The sequence below is a fragment of the Capra hircus genome, chromosome 7 (assembly GCF_001704415.2).
Source record: "Capra hircus breed San Clemente chromosome 7, ASM170441v1, whole genome shotgun sequence".
Taxonomy (NCBI): domain Eukaryota; kingdom Metazoa; phylum Chordata; class Mammalia; order Artiodactyla; family Bovidae; genus Capra; species Capra hircus.
The window spans coordinates 38052400-38065963 of NC_030814.1; the positions used below are offsets into that span (position 1 = coordinate 38052400).

Below are 13564 nucleotides of genomic sequence, written 5' to 3' on the forward strand. Positions count from 1 at the left end.
GAGAGAAGTTGGTCAAATGGTACAAACTTCTACTTATAAGATGAAGAAATTCTGAAGATTGAACTTACAGCATGGTGACTGTAGTTAATAATATATTATTAATTACTTGAAAGTCACCAGGAGAGTAGATCTTAAGTGTTTTCACCACACACACACAAAAAGGTAACTAAGTGAAGTGATGGGTATGTTAACTGGCTTGGTTATGGTTATCATTTGTATATGTATATCAAATCATTTTGTGTACCTTAAATATAGACAATTTTTATTTGAGGTACAAGGTCAGTTGTACCTCAAAACTATTTTTAAAAAGTGATTATAAAGAATCCAAAAGGAGGTGGACAAATGAAAACAAAGAAATGTGGGAAGGCTTCTTGGGAAAAATATAAAAATTGTCTATCTGTAAAATCAGCGTTCACAAACAAATATGTGCATTTTTATTTTGTGCTTGCAAACTGCAGCAGATGCTATTTCTGCTCTTTATTTTATTGCCCATAAATAAGCTACTTCGGATTCTCCAGGCAAGAACATTGGAGTGGGTTGCCATTTCCTTCTCCAATGCATGAAAGTGAAAAGTGAAAGTGAAGTCGTTCAGTCGTGTCCAACCCTTAGCGACCCCATGGACTGCAGCCCACCAGGCTCCTCCATCCATGGGATTCTCCAGGCAAGAGTACTGGAGTGGGGTGCCCTTGCCTTCTTCAATGGCTATCATAATAATGATTAAGCTGTATTTAGAGTTCAAAGAGTACCATACCCTCTACATGCATTACCTATGAATTAGATAATGGTGCTGTCCCACATTATAGATGAGGTCATTAAGTCTTATTGTGTAAACTAATTTGACTAAGACCAGCCAGCCCACTCCTGTGTTCTTGCCTGGAGAATCCCAGGGACGGGGGAGCCTGGTTGGCTGCCGTCTCTGGGGTTGCACAGAGTTGGACACGACTGAAGCGACTTAGCAACAACAGCAGCCAGTAAGATGGTAGGATTTGAACCCAGAACTGTTTAAACAGTCCTGTCTCCTAACTATGATCATACTCTGCCTCATTGATCTCCAATGAAATTAGACAGGTGACAGTTTCTTAACAATTTGTGCTTCATTTAAGTCTGTGGTTATTCTCGAGTGACATTGTAGAAACCTAATTTTACCAGATGACAAAATTTGAGCTATAGTCGTGAAATTCTCAGACATAATAACCAAAGTTCATGTCAATTGAAATTAAGAAAGAAAATCTGAATAATAGAAATTCCACTGAAGTATAAGGAGAATGGGGAATATGTGCTGTGAAATCCCAGAGCAAGTGGCAAGTCATTCTGGAAATTGTGGCATTCAAAAGCTCAAACATTGAAAATCAAAAATATGGAACAGCGTATAGCCCATGGTGTCTTTCAACTGAGACTTCATGACGTGAATGACACTGTCAGTGTGTGGTGATAGAAAGGTGATGCACAAATCAAGCTCTGTATTGTATGTGTGCAAAGAATGAGAATGAGCATTCACTGAATGCCAGACCCTGTGCAGAGAATAGAAAATATTGTATGTTGAGTGTGTATAAAAACAATTATTATGATGTAAGCCATAGTGAATCAATCCTTCATCTCCTGAAATGAGATTTTTATCTTTGTCATTACAGAAATTGACACAAATTATTTAAAAGAAGAAAAGCAACACCATTACCATAGTTGACGTCCTGTGTTTGGTAAGCTTCTGTTTTTAGATATTTCTTTCCATATGGTTTTGTTTTAGAAGTACGTTTATAATATATAGCTGTTAATATAATTTTATAATATATATTTGTTGCTTGCACCTGTTTTTAAAATCCCTGACTTCTTTTTAATTAGATAATCCTCTTTTCTGTGAATAATATATTCAGTGTGGTTTAAAAGACGTTGGCACAGAGAATGTATTGCTGTATGAGCTGGTGAAGTTGGGTACCCAATCCAGAATGAACCAATCAGAGGTTTTCCTGAGACTTTGACAAGATAAAATGTGTCAGGAAAGACTTTCTAATGAGGCTTCTGAGTTGAGTCAGTATGAGTCTGGAGTTTACAAAGGCCATCTGGCCACCGCATGGAGAAAGCCTGCTTAAAACATGCAATGGAGCCCTTGGGTCTCAGGACATTCCAGTTCTCTGAGCCAGTAAATTTTTCTTTTTTGCTAAAGTAGATAGGTAGAAAACAGCTGGGTAGGAAGACAGTGGTCATGTGACCACATTGAGACAGGGTGAAGTGGCAAAAGTACATTTGATTGAAAGTTACAAGATACTCCTGGTGGAAACCTTGATTCATGACCCTACTTAACTTCCCTGAGTCTTTGTCTCCTTTATCTGTGATATGCTAACATTGGATTACTTAAAACCTAAGGCCTGTTTCATTTTAAGTTGTTATTCCAAGTTCATTGCTTTAACGCTATTTTGTTTACCCATTCTATGTACTGTTTAATAGTTTACATCTGCTAATCCCACACTTCCAATCCATGCCTCTCCTACCTACCTGCTTGACAACCATATCTGTTCTCTATGTCTGTTGAGTCAGTTTCTGTTTTGTAGATAAATCCATCTGCATCTTATTTTAAATTCTACATAAAAGTGATATCATGGTATTTGTCTTTCTCTGTCTGACTTGGCTTAGTATAATAATTTCTGGGTCCATCATATTTCTATTAATGGCATTATTTCACTCTTTTTAATGGCTGAGTAGTATTCCATTGTATATATGTACTGTATATTCTTTATGCATTTATCTACTGGTGGATATTTAGGTTGCTTCTCTGTGTTGGCTATTTTAAATAGCGCTGCTATGAACATAAGGATGCATATATCTTTTCAAATTACAGTTCCTCGATATATGCCCAGGAAAGGGCTTGCTGAATCTTAGGGCAACTCTATTTTTAGCTTTCTTAAGGAAACTCCATATTTTTTTCCATAGTGGCTGCACCAATTTGCATTCCCAACAACAGTGTAGGAAGGTTCGTTTTTCTCCATACCCTTTCCAGCATTTTTCATTTTTAGACTTTTTAATGATAGCCATTCTGACCGGTATGGGGTGGTGACTTATTGTAGTTTTGATCTGCATCAAAAATAAAGATGAAACATCACACTAAGACTGAAAATTGAAAGATGTGTTTATTACTTATTGGATACAGGCATAAAAAGACTAGTGCTATATTAACAAGAAGAGTGCTTGTTCATATATTGTGACCAGTGCCGTGTATTGGCAAGTGAATCCTCCTATTAACCTACTAGTCTACTTACCTGTCGTCAGCTGATTTTACTGCCAGCATACCCAGATATTAACATGCGGGTTTCCCTGAATGTGAATAGCCACCATTTGTAAGCTCTGTAGATATCACATATCCAGCTATGTTTCTCTCTTAGAAGATCCTAGACGTACACAAAGATGTTTATGTGTCTTGTAAGCAGTTTTGCTTTTTATTATTAGCCTAGACTGGTGCCTCCTTAGCAGTTCATTTCCTGGGAACCTCTAGTTAATTTGCCATGTAAGCAGAGAGAACTTGAAAATGTAATAGGTGTGTCAGAAAGTTGACAATCTAAAATTTGCAACTTTCAGCTTCTAACATTCTCCCCTAAATCTGACCAATGATGTACTGAATTTAAACATGCTTGCAAAATTTTATACAGTTTCTCTTTTCCCAATTATGCTTAAAAAGAGAACTTTTGCTCCTATTTAGAATAATGAAATGCAAAAGTCCAATCTGTTGTGTATTGGCTGATCCAGTGGAAGGAGCGGTGGGCTAGAATATTAATTACCCCTGTCACTTCTTTGTGCTTGTACTATTAAAGTAATTTCCTGATTGTTTTGGCTTCAATATTTCCCTTTAATGATTCATTCTAACTAGCATCATATATATTTTCAAAATTGACAGGTGTCTCCCTGTCACCATCCCAGTTAAAAGCCCCCCATGGGCTGCATACTGCCTCTAGAATTAATAATAATTGCAGTAGTAACATTAATAATCATGGCAGTCAACACTCACTGGATTTACTCTATGCTAAACACTATGTGATGTACTTTATATGTACTTCCTTAATCTTCACAGTAACTGAAGTTCATGGTTGTAGAAACTGGGGCCAAAAATGTTAGGCAATTTACCCAAGATCATATAGCTAATGTGTGATGTAACTAAGACCCAAACTCACATCTGTCTGACTAAAGTTTATTCTCTCAGTCATGATATTATTCTGCCTCTTCTTCCTACCGAAAGACAGACTCCTTGGCAAGTCTTTCCTAGAATGGAAGCCTTTCATTTGTTCACATAACTCTTGTATTAGTCTTGGATACACACTCTTGTCTCCAGTTCAGTTTCCTCTTTTTTAAAAGCCATAGTCCTTCTTTAAGCTCTTTGGTTTTTTCATTTCTCCAAACTTTCTCACTTTTGCTCTTTGTTTTCATGTCTGGATATTGCACCATCCTTGGCATCCTCAGTCATTCAGTGAACAGGTTATTATTACTAAGCACCCGCTGGTCAGTGACTATTCCTGTCTTCCATAAATTCACTGAGTAGTGGGAGCATCAAATATATGCATAGGGGATCCATTCCATAATGGCAGTAGCTGAAAAAGATGAAAACAGCCCTATTCCAGAGCCTGGTACTTAAAAATTATTGGTAAAGAATCAAATTCCTAATCTCATTGAATCTCATACCTTTAGGAGTGAGTAATCTTATTCTACCGGGCACATTATAAGCTGCTTGAGCATTAAACAAAGCCCTATGTTTCTTTAGTATCACTTTTTTGTAGGAAACCAACTTAAAGGTTTTAAGTCCCATCTACTTTTTCTAAAGTATTTCTGTGTGGTGTGTGTGCATTAAGTAATATGACTGTCTAGATCTGTGTTGTTGTTCAGTCGCAAAGTCCTGTTCAGCTCTTTGCAACCCCATGGACTATCACACACCAGGCTTCCCTGTCCTTCGCTATCTCCCAGAGCTTTCTCAGGCTCATGTCCATTGAGTCAGTGATGCCATCCAACCATTTCATCCTCTTGTCACCCCCTTCTCTTCATGCCCTCAATCTTTCCCAGCATCGGGGTCTTTTCCAATGAGTTGGCTCTTCACATCAGGTAGCCAAAGTATTGGAGCTTCAGCTTCAGCATCAGTCCTTCCAGTGAATATTCAGCATTGATTTCCTTTAGAATTGACTGGTTTGATCTCCCCGCTGTCCAAGGGACTCAAGAGTCTTCCCCAGCACCACAATTTGAAAGCATCAGTTCTGGGCTCACCCTTTTTTGTGGTCTAACTCTCACATATGTACATGACTACTGGAAAAACTATAGCTTTGACTGGAGGGACGTTTGTCAGCAAATGATGTCTGTTTTTTAATATGTCATCTAGGTTTGTCATAGCTTTTCTTGCAACGAGCAAGCATCTTTTAATTTTGTGGCTGCAGTCACCATCTGCGGTGATTTTGAAGCCCCAAAAATAAGTCTGTCACTGTTTCCATTGTTTCCCCACCTATTTGCCATGAAGTGATGGAACTGGATGCCATGATCTTAGGTTTTTGAATGTTTAGTTTCAAACCAGCTTTTTCACACTCTTTTTTTAACCCTCACCCTCATCAAGAGGCTCTTTAGTTTCTCTTCACTTTCTGCTATTAGTGGTTTCATCTCCATATCTGAAGTTGATATTTCTCCTGGCAATCTTGACTCCAGCTTGTTATTTATCCAGCCCGATATTTTGCATGATGTATCTGCAGGGAAATTAAATAAGTAGGATGTCAATATAAAGCCTTGACGTACTCCTTTCCCAATTTTGACCAAGTCCATTGTTCTGTGTCTGGTTCTCACTGCTGTTTCTTGACCTACATCCAGATCTGTGTGTATACTTGCAAACATATTGACAGTTATTTTGCTGAAGGATAGGAGTACTGGAATTGTTGCTGTTGTTAAGGATCGAGACTAAGAGCCTCTGATGGGTATGTGAATTTAATAAACATCATCTCTGGGGATAGAAATAATGATTTCTGCCTTTTACTTCATAGAATTATTCAGTTCAGTTCACTTGCTCAGTTGTGTCCAACTTTTTGCGACCCCATGAACCATAGCATGCCAGGCCTCCCTGTCCATCACCAACCCCTGGAGTTTACCCAAACTCATGTCCATCAAGTTGGTGATGCCATCCAGCCATCTAATCTTCTGTTGTCCCCTTCTCCTCCTGCCCCAAGTCCCTCCCAGCATCAAGGTCTTTTCCAATTAGTCAAGTCTTTGCATGAGGTGGCCAAAGTACTGGAGTTTCAGCTTCAACATCAGTTATTCCAGTGAACACCCAGGATGGACTGGTTGGATCTCCTTGCAGTCCATGGGACTTTCAAGAGTCTTCTCCAATACCACAGTTCAAAAGCATCAATTCTTCAGCACCCAGCCTTCTTCACAGTCCATCTCTCATATCCATAACAGACCACTGGAAAAACCATAGCCTTGACTAGATGGACCCTTGTTGGCAAAGTAATGTCTCTGCTTTTGAATATGCTGTCTAGGTTGGTCATAACTTTCCTTTCAGAGAGTAAGCGTCTTTTAATTTCATGGCTGCAATCACCATCTGCAGTGATTTTGGAGACCCCCAAAATAAAGTCAGACACTGTTTCCACTGTTTCTCCATCTATTTCCCATGAAGTGATGGGACCAGATGCCATGATCTTCATTTTCTGAATGTTGAGCTTGAAGCCAACTTTACTCTCCTCTTTCACTTTCATCAAGAGGCATTTTAGTTCCTCTTCACTTTCTGCCATAAGGGTGGTGTCATCTGCATATCTGAGTTTATTGAGATTTCTCCTGGCAATCTTGATTCCAGCTTGTGCTCCTTCCAGCCCAGCATTTCTCATGATGTACTCTGCATAGAAGTTAAATAAGCAGGGTGACAATATACAGCCTTGACATACTCCTTTTCCTATTTGGAGCCAGTCTGTCATTCCATGTCCAGTTCTAACTGTTTCTTCCTGACCTGCATATAGGTTTCTCAAGAGGCAGGTCAGGTGGTCTGGTATTCCCATCTCTTTCAGAATTGTCCACAGTTTATTGTGATCCACACAGTCAAAGGCTTTGGCATAGTCAATAAAGCAGAAATAGATGTTTTTTCTAGAACTCTCTTGCTTTTTCCATGATCCAGCAGATGTTGGCAATTTGATCTCTAGTTCCTCTGCTTTTTCTAAAACCAGCTTGAACATCAGGAAGTTCACCATTCACGTATTGCTGAAGCCTGGCTTGGAGAATTTTGAGCATTACTTTACTAGCGTGTGCTGCTGCTGCTGCAAAGTCGCTTCAGTCATGTCTGACTCTTGTGACCCCATAGACAGCAGCCCACCAGGTTCCCCCGTCCCTGGGATTCTCCAGGCAAGAACACTGGAGTGGGTTGCCATTTCCTTCTCCAATGCGTGAAAGTGAAGTCGCTCAGTCATGTCCGACTCTTAGCGACCCCATGGACTGCAGCCCACCAGGCTCCTCTGTCCATGGAATTTCCCAGGCAAGAGTATTGAGATGAGTGCAATTGTGCAGTAGTTTGAGCATTCTTTGGCATTGCCTTTCTTTGGAATTGGAATGAAAACTGACCTTTTCCAGTCCTGTGCACACTGCTGAGTTTTCCAAATTTGCTGGCATATTGAGTGCAGCACTTTTACAGCATCATCTTTCAGGATTTGAAATAGCTCCACCGGAATGCCATCACCTCCACTAGCTTTGTTCACAGTAATGTTTCTAAGGCCCACTTGACCTCACATTCTAGGATGTCTTGCTCTACGTGAGTGATCACACCATCATGATTATCTGGGTTGTGAAGATCTTTTTTGTATAGTTCTTCTGTGTATTCTTGCCACTTCTTCTTAATATCTTCTGCTTCTGTTAGGTCCATACCATTTCTGTCCTTTATTGAGCCCATCTTTGCATGAAACGTTCCCTTGGTATCTCTGATTTTCTTGAAGAGATCTCTAGTCTTTCTCATTCTGTTGTTTTCCTCTATTTCTTTGCATTGATCGCTGAGGAAGGCTTTCTTATCTCTCCTTGCTATTCTTTGGAACTCTGCATTCAAATGGGAATATCTTTCCCTTTCTCCTTTGCTTTTCACTTCTCTTCTTTTCACAGCTATTTGTAAGGCCTCCTCAGACAGCCATTGTGCTTTTTTGCATTTCTTTTCCATGGGAATGGTCTTGATCCCTGTGTCCTGTACAATGTCATGAACCTCATTCCATAGTTCATCAGGCACTCTGTCTATCAGATCTAGGCCCTTAAATCTATTTCTCACTTCCACTGTATAATCATAATGGACCTGATTTAGGTCATACTAAATGGTCTAGTGGTTTTCCCTACTTTCTTCAATTTAAGTCTGAATTTGGCAATAAGGAGTTCATGATCTGAGCCACAGTCAGCTCCTGGTCTTGTTTTTGCTAACTGTTTAGAGTTTCTCCAACTTTGGCTGCAAAGAATATAATCAATCTGATTTCGGTGTTGGCCATCTGGTGATGTCCATGTGTAGAGTCTTCTCTTGTGTTCTTGGAAGAGGGTGTTTGCTATGACCAGTGCGTTCTCTTGGCAAAACTCTATTAGTCTTTGCCCTGCTTCATTCCACATTCTAAGGCCAAATTTGCCTGTTACTCCAGGTGTTTCTTGACTTCCTACTTTTGCATTCCAGTCCCCTATAATGAAAAGGACATCTTTTTGGGGTATTAGTTCTGAAAGGTCTTGTAGGTCTTCATAGAACCGTTCAACTTCAGCTTCTTCAGCGTTACTGGTTGGGGCATAGGCTTGGATTACCGAGATATTGAATGGTTTGCCTTGGAAATGAAGAGAGATCATTCTGTCGTTTTTGAGATTGCATCCAAGTACTGCATTTCGGACTCTTCTGATGATCATGATGGCTACTCCATTTCTTCTGAGGAATTCCTGCCCGCCGTAGTAGATATAATGGTCATTTGAGTTAAATTCACCCATTCCAGTCCATTTTAGTTTGTTGATTCCTAGAATGTCGACGTTCACTCTTGCCATCTCCTGTTTGACCACTTCCAATTTGCCTTGATTCATGCACCTAACATTCCAGGTTCCTATGCAATATTGCTCTTTACAGCATCTGACCTTGCTTCTATCACCAGTCACATCCACAGCTGATTATTGTTTTTGCTTTGGCTCCATCCCTTCATTCTTTCTGGAGTTATTTCTCCACTAATCTCCAGTAGCATATTGGGCACCTACCGCCCCAGGGAGTTCCTCTTTCAGTATCCTATCATTTTACCTTTTCATACTGTTCATGGGGTTCTCAAGGCAAGAATACTGAAGTTGTTTGCCATTCCCTTCTCCAGTGGACCACATTCTGTCAGACCTCTCCACCATAACTTGTCCATCTTGAGTGGCCCCACATGGCATGGCTTAGTTTCACTGAATTATTTCATAGAATTATTTTGTTAAGCCAATTGGGTAACTGACATCAAAGACTTTATAAAGTATATCTTATATCAGTGATTCTCACAGTGTGGTGTGAGGACCCCCAAGAGCGTTCCTGTGTCAGAGTTCAGCCAGAGGAACAGAACCACTATGTTTTATACGCACACATAGACACACACACACACATGCACACACACACACACGCACACACACACACAGAGAATTTATTGATTTATTGCAAGTATTGGCTTACATGATTGGTGGGCTAGCTATGCAAGTATGACATTCATAGGGAAGGCCATTAGCTGGCCTGCTGGAATTCTCAAGTATGAGTTGAAACTGCTGTTTATAGATGGCATTTGTTCTTCTGAGAAGACACAGCTGTGTTTCCTAGTCCTTTCAACTGACTGAATCAGGCCCTATTTTGGATGGACTGATTATGGGCTTTAGTCACGCCTACAAAAACACCTCCACACCACCTAGACTAGTCCCTGGTTGAATAAACAGACACTGTAGCATAGGCAAGTCAACACATAAAGGTAACCACAGTTCTCAAAGCTCTTTTGGGGGCCCATGAGTGCTCCGCCTTATAACTATGTATAAGGCTGGATTTTCTTGGATTTCAAGCAAAACAACGTGATGCAACAGAACGAGTGGATAAATGTATGTGAGAATGCAGATGTCTTCTATGAATCCAAACAACTAATAAGATTTAGAAAAGTTCTCACTAATTATTTTAAAGAAATGAATAAATAATTTGGATTTTTCTAATTTTAAATTTCTAATACAGTAAGTGTAGATGGATATAGCATGCATAAACAAAAAACCCTAAATAATTTTTAAGAGTATAAAGGAATACTGGTTCACAAGCTTCTTTTGTGACCTTCTAATGACTTGATCTGACAGTATAAAATATCTATTTGAACTTTGTTTCTCACTTTCAATATCACTATGCAGTATTTTATTCTAAAACTAATTTTATATAGATCTCAGTAAATTATGCTTACCAAGTTTCCTTAAGTGATGGTCAAAATATTTGTTTGGGAACTATTTTATTCATGTTTTATGTATCAAAAATTATTTAGCTAACAAAATGGGTAGGACAGGAATTGTGGTGGCTTTCCATCCCAGTGGGTTAACAGTGAGTCATTTTTTACTATTTAGTCACCTTTTGAGTAACCAGAAAAATTGAAAGAAAAAGAAAAACAAAGTCATCCAAAAGTCATAATTGTAATTAACACAAACATAGCCAAAAGATGGTGCAAAAGTGACTGAATGAAAATCAATCTAGGCAACACTGCATACATTGCAAAAGACACTATCATTATATAGGGTCACCCTAAAGAGGAAAGTAAAAGAAGAGTATGAATTTTTTTAAGACAGAAGTTGCAAGCTAAGATTGTGATCAGGACCAGACAGGTAATATAACCTCCAGAAGCAGTTCAGCTGAGGAATGGGGCGGCTCATGTCCTGTCCAGGCAGCACCATTCAGCAATGGACAGCTCTTGACTGATGAGAAACAACCCACAGTTGTCAGTTCTTTGGCTAATTGAGTTCCACAAAAAAAATAATAATAATAATCTGTATTACCATGAGAAGCATCCCAATGTTTAACACTGCCAGTGAATCTAAAATTTAACTCTGTGCAGACCAAATGAAATATTTGTGCAGGTAATTACCACTCTGTCGCATCTGGTTTAGGAACACTGCATATCACATAAATTACTTGATGACAAATGACCGAGAACTCATCATCCACTGAGGTTTTCTGTAGTTTCTGCTGTTTTACAGCTGAGCCTGCCCTTGCCCCCTCAATACTTCTTACTATAAAGGCTTTTCATCATTATTTTGTCTTTGCTTTTGAAAATTATTTCAGAAATCAAATTAATTGCTAGCAACCCAGCCTAAGACTTCATACTCCTTCAAAGTGCTCATCTTTAGAAGTTTGTTCAATAACTGTCTAGAGAAAGAGCAAAGCCTAGGTTGCAGAAAGGTAAACAAGACTCACCAAACTCATTTAGTCAGTGATTCAGTTCTGTGGTTAGCTTGACCCAGCACCTCAGGAATTTAGGGAACAGTTTTGTTTTTTTTTTTTAATTTAAATGTACTTCATTTTAATTGGAGGATAATTGCTTTATGACATTCTGCTGTTTTCTGCCACATATTGACATGAACCAGACATAGGTAAACATATGTCCCCTCTCTCATGAACCTCGCTCCCACCCCTCCAGATTGTCACAGAGCACCTGATTTGATCTCCCTGCTCAGAGAACATTTAAGGCAGAATTTCTCAACCTCAGCACTATTGACATTTTGGGCCCGGTAATTCTTCATCATAAGAGGATGTTCTGTGCAGTGTCAGATGTTTATCAGCATCTCTGGGCTCTGTTCACCAGATGCCAGTGGTTTCCCCGTCACAGTATGATGGTCAAAGATGTCTCCAGACAGCGCCGAAAGTCCTCTGTTGGGGGGAGGGGGTGGGTAAAGTCGCCTCTCTTTGAGAATACTGATTTAGGAGGAGTGTCCATGCCTGGCCCTTGAGGGCATCTCACCTCGTTCTCAGGCTGCTTGTACTGTATTCTTCCCAAGGGGAGAGCTGGTAAATGAACCATGTTCCATCATGTTACGTCTCCAGAGATGTAACTGTCCCGGGCTACTGCCCTGTGGTCCATCCCCATACTTCAGTCCTGAAGGCACTAGTTTCACAGCTAGTCTCTCCTGTAACTAACTCCTCCTCATGATCTTGTTATTACTCAGTACTTCTTCCAACGCTTGTTCATTAGTCCTCAACCAGTGTTGCATCTGGTTAACCAGCTAAAAGGCCTCAAGTTATTTTCCATTCCAAGCACTTAAAACATTACTCGGCATCTGGTCCCATCGCTTCATGGCAAATAGATGGGGAAACAGTGGAAACAGTGTCAGACTTTATTTTTGCGGGCTCCAAAATCACTGCAGATGGTGATTGCAGCCATGAAATTAAAAGATGCTTACTCCTTGGAAGAAAAGTTATGACCAACCTAGATAGCATATTCAGAAGCAGAGACATTACTTTGCTGACTAAGGTCCGTCTAGTCAAGGCTATGGTTTTTCCTGTGGTCATGTATGGATGTGAGAGTTGGACTGTGAAGAAGGCTGAGCGCTGAAGAATTGATGCCTTTGAATTGTGGTGTTGGAGAAGACTCTTGAGAGTCCCTTGGACTGCAAGGAGATCCAACCAGTCCATTCTGAAGGAGATCAGCCCTGGGATTTCTTTGGAAGGAATGATGCTAAAGCTGAAACTCCAGTACTTTGGCCACCTCATGCGAAGAATTGACCCATTGGAAAATGCTCTGATGCTGGGAGGGATTGGGGGCAGGAGGAGAAGGGGACAACAGAAGATGAGATGGCTGGATGGTATCACTGACTTGATGGACATGAATCTGAGTGAACTCCGGGACTTAGTGATGGACAGGGAGGCCTGGCGTGCTGCGATTCATGGGGTCGCAAAGAGTCGGACACGACTGAGCGATTGAACTGAACTGAACTTAACTGCTTGCTCAGTGATGATTTGTCTAGACCTTTGACTTTCTCTTGACTAAAATCAAGACAAATAAGCACTGACTTATCCAAGTGACTACAAGATTTTTCCCTGCAACTACTTCTGTTAACATATGAAGAATTTTATGAGTTTTTTTTTATAGGAATCATTAAGTCAAACTGTTAAGGATATTCAGGAATTAAAAGAGTCTAATTATGTAGATTACTTACCCCAGTGCTTGGCACAGAGTAACCACTCATTAATAGTTACAGTTACCACCAGTAAAATTTGCACAGCATGGAGTAAATAATGGGCCTTAAGCATATGAAATTTATCCTGGTCGTGTGGTATGGGTGGGTGGGAGATGAAGAAACAAAAGTTTCTGTCAACCACTGCTTCTTGCTTTGACAGATGGATACTTTACCACTGAGCCACCTGGGAAACCCCAACTATTGCCTCTTAGTTGGTGATTTGGGGCTACAAGAATATAAGGGCTAAACCATGACAAACTCTAAAAATTACACATGAAGAGCATGATACATCCAATGAGAAATCCAGATACAAAAATGATTAATTCACTTAAGTGTAGAAAAGTTGATGGCAGGCAAAAGGAACTACATAAAATGCTGTCATGTGTGATCTTTTAGTGTGATTTATTGAGAAATTCCA

The 13564-nt window shown here is 39.9% G+C and overlaps 1 protein-coding gene across 1 annotated transcript in view; it reads left to right on the plus strand.

Annotated features, from left to right (window-relative positions):
* Nucleotides 1640–13564, plus strand: part of ATP10B (ATPase phospholipid transporting 10B (putative)) — a 332336-nt gene continuing 320411 nt past the window's right edge. Inside the window, exon 1 of the mRNA XM_018050084.1 lies at nt 1640–1697. The gene's annotated coding sequence lies outside the window, so the exon portion shown is untranslated. The remainder of the gene's footprint in view (nt 1698–13564) is intronic.